A 15,022-nucleotide genomic window follows, 5' to 3' on the forward strand; every position below is an offset into this window, starting at 1 on the left:
TTATGAGAATGTGATACTGAGGTTACCTTATTTTCTTTGTTTTAGGAATGTATTTAAGAAAGGATCCTCAGGGGAATCCTAAGAGGGATTAGGAAAGGCTAATAATTTTGAAACTCTAGGTAGCAGGTGGAACTAGAAGCAATCTGTGAAAAAGCTACACTTCATCCTAATAAATTATTTTATCTCAAAAGGATGAGATGGCACAAGAAAAGTTGCACTACCTGTAAATCTGCCCCTACTGGCAAGCATTCAAGCAAAAATACCATCATACATAAGCATTTATTTTCCAAAAGACATGCTTTTCTTTATCTCCTTTCAGCAAAATGATTGGCTAAACTCCAACCTTAGGCAATTTTTTGAGGATTTCATACATGCATCTGCGTGGACAAGGGGTGCTGGTCTCCCACCCCTTTCATCAGAGAACATTAAAAAATGCTTGGTTACTAGCAGAGATTGATGTCTGGGGCATTCACCCATCAAGGGTATTACCTTCTCTGAGAATTGCAAAGTTTTCCTAAATATTTAGTTTGGAGTCCATCTTCTCTAACAAAAATACCATCAGTTTCACTTTGTGTCATTGTATTCCTTGCATTCATCTATATATCTGCCCTCTAATGCAAACAAAAGAAAATTCCAACACTATAAAAATCCTGTGTTGATATGAAGGTGAGATTTCCTTACAAAAGACCAACAGACCAAAATAAGTAGACTACTGATTTTTTCTAACTTTTTTGCAAACATTGAAAATATCTCCTTTTTTATACATAATGTTTAATCCTGTGAACCTTCTTATATATATGAATAAGAAATAAAACTTCACACAAGCTAGCTACCAACCATATAGACATAATTGCTTTTGGAAATATTGTACTTGAAGACATTTTCATGTCAGCTGTATGTGTTTGAGTATCATCATAACATGGTGTTTACACCAGATTAATACCATATGCTGTGTGGGAATTATGTCAGGTTATAAATGGAAATACAGTATAATATCTGAAATTCAGGAGTGCTTTAAAATCTGATTTCTGTTAAAGTGCTGCTATTCTAGAAGAACATAAGTTTGAATAACATTACTTTTGATTTACACCAGAATAGTGCGGCTAGAACCCATTCCAGCTGCCTTAAATTCCGTTAAACAAGTGTTAAAATTATCACCAATTAAAACTGTTTCTACACACTGCTAGTGGATTCATGACCTCATTAACGCAGCCAGGAGTGCTGCCACAGAATCATGGTGAGACCTCAGATCTGATGAGATTAATTTTTCTAGCTTTTCTTCTCCCAAAATGATGCCACTCTCCCATGTCTCTTCTAGGCCTCTTGTGAATCCTGTCAACACATTTTAGCTCAAAGCTGAAAGCACTTCTTTAATCTGCATTTTACTCACTGCCTGAGTAATTTAACAGTTGTCGAGCAGGTCGGGAATAGGAATAAAAGTACAAAACACAAAAGTGGGGAAAGGTGAGGGGTGTTTAGAACACAGCAGAAGTGAGCCTAAAGAGAAAGCAGTAAGAAACAGAAAAGAAAAGCAAATTAAGGAGCAGAGCCAGAGTACCAAAGCCAGTAAAATCCAAGAGATCTTTCCACTGATTTTAATCAGACCCCTTGGGAATAACAGAGGAGAATAACGAAGGACGTTAAGCGAGATGGCATCATTACGGTAAAAGGGCTTAGCAAAAGGACAGTGGATGCTGAGAGCAAGTGAAGTTTTACCAGGGGAGCATCTTCCCACACTGCTGAGGAAGAGGCAGCAGGCTCCTTCCTGGGCTAAGCCAACCAGCTTCAGGAGCCAGACTGCCACATTAAGTCAGCATCGTGTCCGAGTCTGGATGCTGCTCTCCATGGGGCTCATTATCCGCGATGCCAGCACAGCACTCGGGCTCCCACATGGAGAGGCTTCCCAGGGAGCCAGGGCAATGCAGGGGCACAGCAGGAGTAAAGCTGGGTCACCCCCATGTCTCTGCAGACCTGACCCACCTTTGTTTCACATCCAGGCTGCTCAAAATTAGGCAAAAATGTGACCCCTTGGACCACTTCTTAAACTCACACTCAACTTCTTCTGACCAGACCACATTACTCAGGTCAGCAGATTGGAAAAAAGGAAAAATAACAGAAAATGCCCTGAGTTTAAGTAAAATTACATTATTAAATGTCCAGCATTATATGAGAAGCTTTCAGAAAATTACAGTATCTGAGATCACAAAAATAAAGGTTGTATTTGTTCCTCAGAAAACAAAATTCAGGTATAAAGATGATCTTTTATTTAGGGTGGATATGCATACTAGTATCACAGATTCTCGTGTAAGGACTAAAGTATATTCTAGATATTCTATGGAACGTTTTCTGTGTGCTGCAATAAGTTCTCTCATGCATTTTCCACTAAAACATATTCATGTTATTCACTTAAACATTATTTAAATCTCTTAGGGATGACAGATTGCCATTTTGATTAAAAATTTAAGGGTTTGCTGTTGATTTGACCCTGATTTGTACACTGAGTAGGACGTGATATCTTTTGTGCTAATCTAGTTCCAAGCAGATTTAAATATATATATATAAATATATATATATATATATAAATATAAATATATATATATATAAAACTATGTTGGAGGATTGAATGTAGAAGGAGAGCATTAACTCTGTCTTTACATGGGACCTATTAATATGAAAATTATTGTAATATGATTAACAGCTCCTCTTAACACCAAAGAGAGGGAGTCTTGAGAGATTATTCTGCAAGATGATAACGTTTCCCTATCCAGTTTGTAACCCTAGGGAAAACTGAAAAAATATGGATTTTGACTTGAACAATAATGAAATGGTAAGTGATATAGCTTTGCTGTCTTATAATGACTGTATTAATTTGCAAGCTGTAGTGCTAAACCAGAATAGAGGTGCTCAAAGAGATATGCCTGTTATCTAGGCAACAGTTAATATGATGAAAATGCTATTTAGAAGCAGTTCTGTATTTTTATCATAAATATAAGTTTAATTCCATGAGAGTCTCCATAAAGTCCTGGTAGAATGTAATAAATGCAACATAATCTAAAAGAGAAGACTGTCATTCATAACCATTCCCAATATTAGTTATGGATCTTTTAAAGTTTAAAAGCACTTTCTGTAAGAGAATCTGTCCTATATATTTCATCCCATATTACTTCCCCAGTTTAGAAAAATGACTTAACTGTGATAAAGAGATTCAATTTTTACCTTTTGCTTGCTTTTTTGAGTTAGCATGGCAGACCTTATCTATTAATTTGCCAGGGAGAATTTCTCTTCAATGATGCTCTTTTCCCCAAAAGTGAAAATCTTTTAAATTTTAATTTTAGTGTGGGAAGGAAGTACTCCACAAGCAAATGACAAAAAGCAACTATATACAGACTGATGTTTTATCACCTTTCATCAGGCTGAAAGTGCAAAGCTTCTGTGAATGCAATTATCTTACAATTGTCAGAATTTTATATTACTGATATTTATATATGACTAGGATGAATAAGCCTTTTTATTCACTGGTGAGGCTGTCTTGTATAGATTTCATGTCATGTTTACTGAAGCTGAACTTAATTTGACAAGACCATAAACCACAGCTATTTTTTATATGACAATAGCCTAACTTCAGCTTTTGGGAAACAATATTTTTAAAGTTTCCTGGAAGGCAGCATCGTGGTCTGAGAGCTGTAGGACTGAACCAAGCAATAAAAACAGGGTCATAACGAGTAACATACAATTACACAATATGCAGCTCAGACCTCAGTCAGAGCCTCTCTTGCCTGGCTTCTGCAAGGAACTCATGTTTTGTCTTGTCTCTCCTTGTATCACAGTGCAAATATGCTGGCACACTCTACACACACCTTTGGGCAGAAGTCACAATGATGAGGCAGGATGAGAAGGAGCAGTGGCCTCTACATGTTGCAGTACATCACCTCGTTGTATGGTGCTGCACAGGGCTGCTCCCCTTCACAAGCCGCTGCTCCAAGAGCTTCACCCCTGAGGATCCATTTCACAGTGGTATCTAACATAAGCCAACAGTCTGTTGTTCAGAAAGGGGGTGTATTCAAGACAGCATTGATAGGTGTTTGCTCTTGCCTGTATGCATAAAACAGACAATCAGTTATTTTTTTCTCAGTTTTCCTATGGAGTGCTGAATTGACTTTGGGCCTAGACATTGTGGGATGCTCAGTTCAGAAGCTGCATGTTCCTCACGAGAAAGGTGTCTGCAACAGGCTGAAGGATGTGATGTTGCAACAAACTTTGTAGGTAATTGTGATGTTTCCAAATACTTAGTGGTACAGTGGAGTTACCTGAGGACTCTCAAGGATGGGGAACACTTAAATCCTTCTGGATAAGGGACAAAAAGAAACCCTGCTTTTCAAGGCAGGATTGGATGTTCTAATTCTACTTAAAGAGAGCTAGAAAGCTGGGGATGATTTGGTTCAGACCATGTCTTTTGATGTTTACCTGTGCAGTAAATTATCAGGTCTTTTCTCTGTGTTACAGGGCCATCAAAATGTACTATGACACATTGAAGCAGGCGTCCATCTCTGAAGGAGAAAAACCCTAAGGGAAAAAGTATGGGAAATGTATTAAAATGTGTATTCTGTTTAGGTTTTCTTCATCAAATATAAAGCACCTCAAACTGTTCATCAGCCAAACCAGCAGCTGATTTATTATAAATGGGAATATTATGAGACAAGATTCTCTCTGCTTACCAACCACATAAGCAGCTGCTCTAATAACAAGTTGTCTTTCTTTCTATATATTCTACATGTTGATGTGATAGCCACAGATTTCTGTATCACTAAACACAAAAGCCTTCACCGCCTCCTCCTGAGATATAACTGACAGAAATTTATTGGGAATCTGAAGGATATTCTCCCCACACTAGTATTTTCCTTTAAACACTCTCTTTTTAGGGGAGCAGGAAGGAAGTTCTTTCATTCAGCTTTGGTGTGCACAAAGTCCCAGTTTCTGTGCAGATTGCAGGATGTTATGGCATTGTCTATGTCAATATTATCTGCGTGCATTCTCAAACCCTGTAGCTCTGAGCAGGTAGGATTCTGTCTATACCTAAATGGTAAGACTGTATCTGCTATAAATATAATAACATCATACACACACACATATACAGATGGCTACAAAAGAGTAATGAGACATCTTGTTTAGCCAAATATACAACCTAATGAAAGAAATCAGAGACTACTTTTTAGCTCTTGAGACTTTTAATCTTTAAACATTTGAGTTCAAGTTCCTCCTGGCTCTGAGAATATTCAGCTTTTTATTATACTATTTTTTCCTTCCCCCACTAAAATCCTAGTGCATGGTTTAATTACAAATAAGAATCTTAGCACAGGTTTCAATTTAAAGAGAATTTTTTTTCTGCTAAATTTATATCTTTTCTTCAGTGAAGGGATAAGTTTAAATTACAAGAGGGAACACAATCATTCCATAAAGGTTTGGAAAAGCCCTCATTTTCTTCCAAAGCTTAAAATACTTTTCAAAAAACCCACTCCCAGCAAGGTTCTTTCAACAGAGCTATTAAAACATAAGTGACCATTTTCATTTAGGTTTATGCAAAAAATAATCCATTGTCATTTAAGTCTACTGCCAATTTCTCAGCTGGTATAAATCACCATTATTCCAGCTTAGTGGAGTAAAACTGCTGTACATCCAGTCCAGGATCTGGCTTCTGTTTTCTATTAACTCAGATAAAGAGTACCTGGATGAAATTCTCTAGCCCGTGTTTTACAGGTAGTTAGACTCCAAGCTCTAATGATCTCTCTTCTGCCTTTGAAACCGATGAATCTAATGAAAATTATGTGCATGTATCAAGGGGAAAATATACCTGTTTACTGCACAAAATTCTTGTGCCTCATTTCACAAGACATAGAAACTTGGCTATTTCTTAAGCCAGGATTTCTTTTTGCAGTATTGATAATTATATTACAAACAGTAATTAGCACATGAAATTAATAAATCTTTTGCTTCCTCATTTACACCAGTTTCCCATATTGTATTAGTAACCACACATTAGCTAATCAGCAGGTTGGGAGGGAAAGCTGCCAAAAGCAGATCTGATAATTGGCAGCAGTCAACAATCATAGCAGGAAACTTTACACTTCCTGTGGACAAGGCTACTGATGGAGACAATGCTGAGATACAACATCAGGGGGAAAAAAACCTAGGATGTTTAGTTCTTTCATGTTTCATTATCTCTTGTAAAACTGGATTCACATATCACAGGGAGATACAGGCACTTTGCACAGAAACTATATAGATAACCACCACTGTCTAAGGAGAACTTGGTAATCTAGTGATCACCTAGAAACATTCACAGATTTATCCTCTGCCAAATTTTACAAGCCATTTAAAACACAGTTTTATCTTTTTAAGTCCATACACGTACAGTTATTACTGACACATTTCACTGCCCAACATTGCCCTGAGATAAATATCAACAAATCCATCCTCTAGTAAGGAAATTTAGACACACATCAGCCTAAATTTAGATCCAATCCACCATTTTAGATGCCTCAGATAGTATTTAATTCAATATTCTAAATTTTTCTGCATCTACTGCTTAGCCTTTGCACCATCTGAAGTTCTTCAAGTGTTAAGACTAAAGTTTCCCTAGTCATCTCAGTGATTCTCCTTCTAGACATAAACACTTCAATTTTACAGTATAAAGAACTCAGGAATCCAAAATAGCTTTGACTCCAAGCATTATCCACAGCTTGGCATCCTTAATTTATCTTCTTCCTGAAGGCATTCTTGCTAATGTTTTATATCAAATATCCCCAAGATTAAATACAGTAATAGTATCTCAAAAAAACTGAAGAACTCCCACTTCTGCTTATACATAGGTGACTTAGTTCCTCTGGGCCTCTTTCACAAGGAGGAACATTTTCCACAGGAAAACATCAGATTTCCTTACTGCAAAATGGCCTTTATCTGGACAGGCAGGACAACCCCAAGAATTGCCCTACAGGCTTTGGCAGAAATAACTGGTATATATTCACTATATAAAGCAAAGGGGTAGGAGAAGGCACAAGGCTATGAATCCTAAGAATTAGCTTCCTATATCTTAATAAACATTGTGCCTACATACAAACAAGGCCGGTATTTAAGAAACACCCTTGGCACTGGCAGTTTCCACCATTTTTCCCTACTACTGAGAGCTAATCAGTGCCTTTCCTTAAACTGTAGCCCCCCTCATGCCAAGCTGTCAAATTAGGGACCAAATCCTAACAAATTTCTGAATGTACAGGAAGCCAATCTCTTCAGGCATCTTTTATTTTCCTAAAGAAAAAACATGTAATTTCATGAAACAAATGGGGAGTGGGAAGGTTAAAAAAATTCCTGAACTTAAAACCACAGCAAAACACAGAATGAAAGAATTTCAAATGGTGAAGGGAGAGGAGTACTAGGTCATATATCTGGTCTGCCTAAACCCATCTATCCTATTCACTGTTTTTCCCATCTATACTATTCACTGTTTTTACTGCCTTGTACATTGGTTTTGGGCTTTGTTTCTAGTCCATGCAGATATCGGGTCCCAAATATAGGGTTTTCATCGATACCACTTTTCAAAAAAAATAAAGAAATACAAATCAATATAAACTAATGACAGAGAACTAACACCTGAAGAACAGTCAGTGCACTGCACTCATTTTCAAGCACCTTGAGATGATAAAGCTTCAAATAAAATATGAGAAGTCCACTGAGATGTACAAAAAGAGACATACAGAGTAGGGTAGGAGCCAGAAGAGCAAGATCCAGTCCAGTCTTTGAAACCAGACAGTCTTTGCTGACAGTGAGGGTATATACACTCCTTGGAAGGTGTGAGTTTTGGGAAGAGATTTGTAATACTTTTGCTGTGTAGGAATATGATCACCATCTGCTCAAGTCTGTTGAATTTTGCCTCTAAGATTTCCTTTACAGATCTAAGATGGAGCTCTTTGGCCAGCAAATTCTGTGACTGCACATCCTACCCTCACCTGTGGTATCTCAAATATATGGAAAATGAGTCCACAAATTTGCACTGCTTCCTCCTACTAAGTGCTGAATACTTTAAGCTCTCAAGCATAACAAGACTTCAAAGGATATTGTCATTACTACCAAGTATCAAAATCAGAAGGAAAATGCAGGGTAAAATGCCATCCTTGATGTAATCCCTAATCTCCCAAAAAAAAATCTCAGCAAGCTTTGCTTTTGCTTTCAGTGAGAGCAGATCAGGACCCTCTGGTAAACCGTGTGTTTTGTGGATTAAATGATCACATTTCCAAGGTCACAAAGCAAAAGGGAATGATAGTTTTCCCCTACAAATTTCAGATCTACCATTTAATTAATTGACTTTGGCAGTTGGCACACAACCTTTTAAAAAAAATAAAATCTGAAATGTCAGCCTTGAGCAGGGAAAAAAATAATTTGATGAATTTAATCTAAGTGCCAACCAAAGCACAAATGTTCCCTGTGGACCCGTTACAACACTGGAGTTCACAACTGATTGCTTGGGAATGAGCAAACTAATGCAGCAAAATATTTACTAGCTAAGTAGATGTCGTTTAATATATACACTCTACTTGCCAGATATTTATACCTGTATCCTGTAAAATGCTGAAATTTTCAGACTTGTTAAATTAATTAATTTGATTAAAGTAAATAAATAGAAATACAGGTTGCTCTTTTCCCAAACAAGAAGTTTCTCTGACTGAGGGTATTCATTTATTACTTCTTTTTTTGCTGTTTTGTTGTTTTACAAATGCAAGAAATGACACAAAAAAACCATGTTCTCCTCCTTACTCTACATACTTTTCATGTAAATTATATATAGTTTACTGGATAGTCTTCAGAAATGAACTTCAGGTACCATCTGTATGTTTTTCTGGCACTATTTATTTGCAATTAACCAGGGCCTTATGTTTTATCCTCTGCAACTTAGAGTCTTAAATCCTGGAGGAGGTAAGTTTAGCAGAAGGGAATATTGAATTCAGCATCAGGCTTTCTAATGAGCAAAACCTATCCCACTATTCCATATTTAAACCATTGTAACTGAGAAAGCCTGTTCTTCCTAGGTAAAAAACTCTCATGGTAAAAAAAAAACAACAACAAAAAAAAAACCCAATGATAAAAACCCCCTAGTTTTAATAGCACCTGCAAGTGCAGATTAATCTATTTGTTACGATTCATTAAACTTGATGGCTCAGATACTACTCCAGTGAGAACAAGCTCCACTGATTTCACCAGAACACAAGGACTTAACTGATAACTGGGACACTGCAGCAATTTACCCCAAGTGACTCAAGGTGTCCAGTCCCATAATAACCTCATCCTGCAAAGCTTCTCCTGAGGTCAGTGATTAAAAAGCAGAACCTGCAAGAGAACAAATATTCATGAGGCACCAGAAACTTTAGTGATGCTGGAGACCGTTTCTTTTCTTTCAACCCACCACACTCATCCCACTCCACCCACAGAAACCACACATCCTGAAACTTGCAGATGCACTCATCTATCAGCAGAGACACACAGCTTTGGGAGAACACTTGAGCAAAATGCAGCAGGCTCAGAAAAATCCCTTTATTCATAAAATCACCCAGATTATCTGTGTGCTGCTTCCCATATGAGAAGTAGTAGTCAAAGATACAGCAATGAGGCAGAGCTATGAGCCATACCAACATTTTCCAGAAAGAAATAGGCAGAAAAGCACAGACAACTGCATCACCTATTAGCTAAATCACTTCTCTTCTCCTGAACATGTAGCTAAACCGAACAGGCAGCAAATACTTTGTCACAACATGGTACACTCCAGCTCTTCATAGCACTGCTTTCACTAATGGTATTTCAGTGTCCTAAATGCTGAGTGTTAGGTGCTTTAGCACCCTTCCCGGAAACACCCACCTGTGATGGTAAGATCAGTGGAAATGACTCGTGATGCTGAAAAGAAAAACTTTTCATCCCAGACATTGGTCACATTCTCCTAAGCTGAGTGAAATTCTCTGAAACCTTATAGTATGCAAGTACATCTGTGTGTGAGCATGTACAAAAGCAAGTGAGGGAGTGGGTGGGGAAAATATGTGTGGTACAGAACAAATAAAGCAGAAAACCCCAACCTTATCTCTTGCCGTGCACAAGGAAAGTCTATTTGTGTCAGTGCAAGTAATTCTGAAGCAAACAAACAAGACAAGAAGGAGTAAATGACCGTGTTTCCCTCATTTTTTTTATATCATCCCTGAACATTGGTATCAACACATTAAGGAGAAGGAACTGGTGCATTTTACAAGCAGGAGAACATGAATAAACATCAACATAAAATGGGGAGCTAAGAAGTGATGAGGATTATTGAATTCGGAGTGCCTTGTTAAATTAAATCAGGACGGGGGGAAAAAAATTACACAAATGTCAAAATAGTGGCCTCTCCAATTCATAAAAATAATATTACCATTTCTTGATACAAATTTACTGGAATCAAGTAAGAAACACAGACAGTCTGAACTCCTCTCTCTCTCTTCTCAGGCTCATTAGCACCAAAGGGCATGATGAGGAAGCTGTGACTGGGAAGAAGTGGCCCTGCTCTGGGCATCTCCCCACTGTGGTCACAGCAACTGCCATCAGCTACCCCACACATTCACATGTGGGCTTTGCATATCATACAGATTATAAAACGAAACAACAGAAAGTACCCTTCAACATGAGAACAGTTTTGCCACATGAGACCAGGAGAACTTCCAGCCTTTTATCTCATTTCCAGCAATGGAGCTAAGGAAGGGCAAAAGAACAGGGCAAATACATACTCATAGTTTCTTGGTTCACTCACTCATCACTTCATGATGTGTTGTCAAGGACTCTCTGATAAGAAGATATTTTAATAGTTCTCAGTGGATTTTTATTCCACAAACACATTTAACAGCTTTCTGTGCATGTCTAAACTTCTTTTTCGCTCATGAAATAATGAGTTGCACAGCTCAGCTATGCACCTGGTATTTGTTTCAAACCTGCCATCCAGTGGTTTACATGTGGGCTATGTCCAGTGTTGCCAGAAGGGTTAAATAATAATTCTGTATTCACCTCTCTCCTCCATGATCTCAGGCATTCCCTTCACTTGTTTCTTTCATACCAAAGACCCACAGTCTATTTTATCTCCATCTGAAGAAACTGCTCCACACACTTAACTACCTCTCTTGCCTCCATCACTGTTGAGATCTGGGCTGATGGTTTTGGAGAACTCAGATATTACTTCTGAGTGATGAGCCAGTTCAAAAGCCCTACTGTGTATATAAGTTTACCACCTCTTTACACTTCTAATTACTGAATTGTACCTGACATTTTGTCAGTCAGACAGTCAGTATCATCATACTCCTCTGCAATTCTTTCCAGCATATATTTTTTCTAATAGCTTTATATTATTTGAAAACTAGGTTATTTCATTATTTCTTTTGCCAGATCTTTTACTGACTGTCTCTCACTTACATCATTGAGGGACTTCATTGATTATTTTCTGTTGGAAAAGCTGACTGTTTATTCTTATGCTTTTAACTAGTCTTTATGGAGAAGCAGAGATATAGGAGAATGGGATGAAATAAATATTAAAAAACAGTCTGTTATGATGAAGTGCAATTCAAGTTTCATTATTTGTGCTTCCTGTGGTACCTGTGTTACAAGGTTCACAAAATAAAAGTTCTTCCTAAAACACTCCACACTACAGAACTAAGGACCTTTGATCAAGCAGCTATGCCATAAAGTTAAATATAATATCTCTTAGCTGAGAACCCTTCGTTAAACTTCTCATTAACAGATCTGGAAAGGTTTTTGTATTGGGATATTGTCAGTTTTCCATAAAAACATCTACTTCTTCTGGAAGTACGATATTCTGAAAAAAAATTTCCCCAAAACCAAAGTGCTTAAACTTGTAAATTATGCCATGGTGGCGACTAACAGCAGCTGTATATTATTTGCCTTATTCTCTTCTCTCTGGACAGGACACTCTGGCTAACTACTAAGATATTATTTCAAAATGTGTACCACAGCCACAAAGTTCAATGATGGAGCTTCAATATTCAGACCCTAAATTGCCCTTCAAAAATAGCTGCAAGATACATATAGAAAAACTCAATCATCTCCCATTATTTTAAATTCTTGTGTTTTTAAATTTATTATTATTATTGTTATTGTTATTAATTTTTCTTGAGCTGAGTAATTTTGGAGTTCAGAAAAAATCTAATATCTGGGCTTCAGATGCTACCAAGCATTGAAATTAAAAAATCATTTCAATGTACATTTTTAGAAATTCTGAATGTCCTATTTCCCTGCTACAGGAAGTGCAAGGGAATGTTTATTATCCAGACCTTTTCAATAGCAGAATATTGGTAGTTATTGATATTGCAAATGATCATATTCCTTTGGAGGCATTATATGATCAAGCTGTAAGCTGTATTGCCCAGCCATAAAATGATGTAACATAGATTGCATTTAAATAAACATTTGTAAATGCAGAGGATGTGCCTACCTTACCAGGTTGTTTTGTATTTTACAATATCATTATTCTGTTTTCCTTTTCATTTACAAGGCTAATGATCTGCTTTTGCTCTGTATATCATTGCCTGCAAAGGTCCTTGATCCCTCCACGTGCAAGGATCCTATTCTGCAAAAATCATGGTTCTTCTTCTCCTCATGTCTGTTTTTGAGATGAGCCTAGGTGGCAAGTAGCTGACCAGAAGTTATCTGGAATGAGGCAAGTTAAAAACATGAAAGAAACTGATCTGTGACTTCTGCCTTCTCTGTACCTGGCTTTTAATTCTATAGTGAAACACTGAATTTGTGTTTGTGGGTTGTTTGGTTTTTCAATAAACTTTTCTTTTTTATATTGCTGACTTCACAAGATTCTGAGTAGGATATTGCATCCCTCTGACATTTGCATGTCTTTTGCCAGAAACAAACAAAAAAAAAGAGTAAAGGAAACTTGGTCCTTTTGGAAGTAAGATTTTTCCTTTTGTAATTCAAATCACACATATTAGTAGCTCAGTAGAATTCATATTTTCCTAGGTTTTTTTGGATTAGCTTTGATCAGAAGTGGTCAAAATGAAAAGGCCTGCTATAGGATTATTCATCTGGTTCATCCATCTCTGAAATATAGCAATATATTCATGTTAGGCTATGAGATGACACTATGGCAATCCTTCCATTTCTCCCTTTGTCTATTACACAGAAGTTTTTTGACTAATCATCAATTAAAATTTGACTAATCATCATTGTACAGTGACAATCCCTAGGAGCAATGAAGTCCAGGAGCCATGCCTGCTGGTGCCCAAAACTCAGGGTAAAATTTATCCAGACAAAAGGTCAGGTTTTGAATATATAGTTTCCTTCCATGCATTTCTACCCTAACCGTGTCTTTTACATTTGCCTTGCCAATCACTTTCCAAAATTCATGGAAAACATAATAAGAACACATAATATGTCACTGGAAAGCTTCTGGATGAGAGGGGTTATTATCAGTTCCTCCTCTGAGTATGTCATGCATGAGATTTATTCGTGAATAAGACTTAATTGGTTGGAGTCTGCATTGCTATCACAGCAGCTACATGTAAGATGCTACATAAGATGCTTTTGCCAGACATGCAGGGTTAAGGAGAGAAAAACTATGGGTAGGTATTGGGCCCAAGAAATCCTTCGTGAAAGGCTATTTGTCTATCTATGGCAGAAAGATATTTTTCCCTTCTGCACATAAAAATGGACAGAATGGACTCAAAAAAGTCTGGAGGTTCTTTCAAAAATTTTATTTATGCTGTCCTGTTATTGGTTTCTTAAGAGGTCCCTTCCATAAAGCATTCTTTTAAAAGCAAGGACTGAACTCGGCAGAGCAAGCACTTAGTCTCTGCCACTTTATGGACTTTACTGCCAAACCATAATGCCATTGATCTGTTAAATAAAGGCAAACTTTGAAAAGAAATAGTACCACTTCCTCTTCATGGTAATTTTTAATGAAATGTACTTTTCATGCAGCGATTTAATTTCAGTAGGACTAGCTCAGTAAGTAAGGTCAAGACCTTGTAAGAACTATAGAGGTTAACGTTGCTGATCTTGACAAATTAGGTAGAGCGTCATAGCATTACTCTGTGTATTAGTTTAGGAGGCCAATAAAAGCAGTGCAAGAGATGGAGGGTTAGTACATAATATTAAAAGCAGTGTTCCTGTAGTTATATATTTAATACAATATTTGGAGACTTGAACATGTAATTTGGAAATGGGAAGGTACCAACCCTTATTTCTTTCTTGGGCTGCAGTGTTTTATGTGGTCTTGAGGACCATCTGCCCTTACCATAGTCTTACCTATTCCACAGAGGTGCCATGAGCATTAGCTAATGACTCCTAAGTGCTTTGAATGCATAAAGCCCTATGCCTCATAAATACATATATTATGAAATATAATTACATAGTTATTGGAAAAGTCCCTGATTGTCTCTTAGAAACAACTGTCACGCAGCACTTACTATACATAGGGAGTGACACATAATGATGAAGTAGTTAAAATGATACTCTTGCTTCTAGACAGAGCATTTGCATTTTTGGAGAAATTTCTTGTTCTGTTCAGGGATTGGCATAAGAAGCTTTCAGAAATGCTAAAAATATCTTTTTATATTAACTAGCTTTCCTTTTCTTTGGGCTAAGCACACAGAGGTACAAAAACAGTTTTGATAGCTTCTAAATAATGACACTAAGGTTAGAAAACTGCAAATGATAGTACATTATATGAGCCCGTTTTATGTAGTGGTAGGGAATATTCATTGACACAGAATTAATAAACTCTGATATTATGACTATATAAGTTGCCCTTGGGCACAACATATACCCACAGTATTTCACCCAGTGATTTCTGCATAGACCCTATAATTTCTGGTCAAAGTAGGACAGTTTTTAGAAAAAGATATGTTTTTTGAAATCTTAAAATTATTAAGAATCAAACAGTACCTTAAAAAAAAAAACAACAAAAACTGCTGCAATCTCTAAAGTGCTACATCTTGTG

General features: G+C 37.1%; 1 long non-coding RNA gene across 2 annotated transcripts in view; it reads right to left on the reverse strand.

Moving 5' to 3' along the window:
• Nucleotides 1-2,644: 2,644 nt before the first annotated feature.
• Nucleotides 2,645-15,022, reverse strand: part of LOC106628128 (uncharacterized) — a 30,291-nt gene continuing 17,913 nt past the window's right edge. The window contains exons 4-6 of one of the 2 annotated variants that reach the window (XR_015772207.1): nt 9,294-9,375; nt 4,465-4,563; nt 2,645-4,092 (exon numbers count right to left, since the gene is read on the reverse strand). This is a non-coding gene — a long non-coding RNA (uncharacterized LOC106628128). Of the gene's footprint in view, nt 4,093-4,464; nt 4,564-9,265; nt 9,376-15,022 lie in introns of both variants that reach the window. The other variant, XR_015772206.1, reaches the window with a different exon arrangement.

The sequence above is a fragment of the Pseudopodoces humilis genome, chromosome 3 (genome assembly GCF_049639895.1).
Source record: "Pseudopodoces humilis isolate 2021_Gansu_Grassland_sample_001 chromosome 3, ASM4963989v1, whole genome shotgun sequence".
NCBI classification, from domain to species: domain Eukaryota; kingdom Metazoa; phylum Chordata; class Aves; order Passeriformes; family Paridae; genus Pseudopodoces; species Pseudopodoces humilis.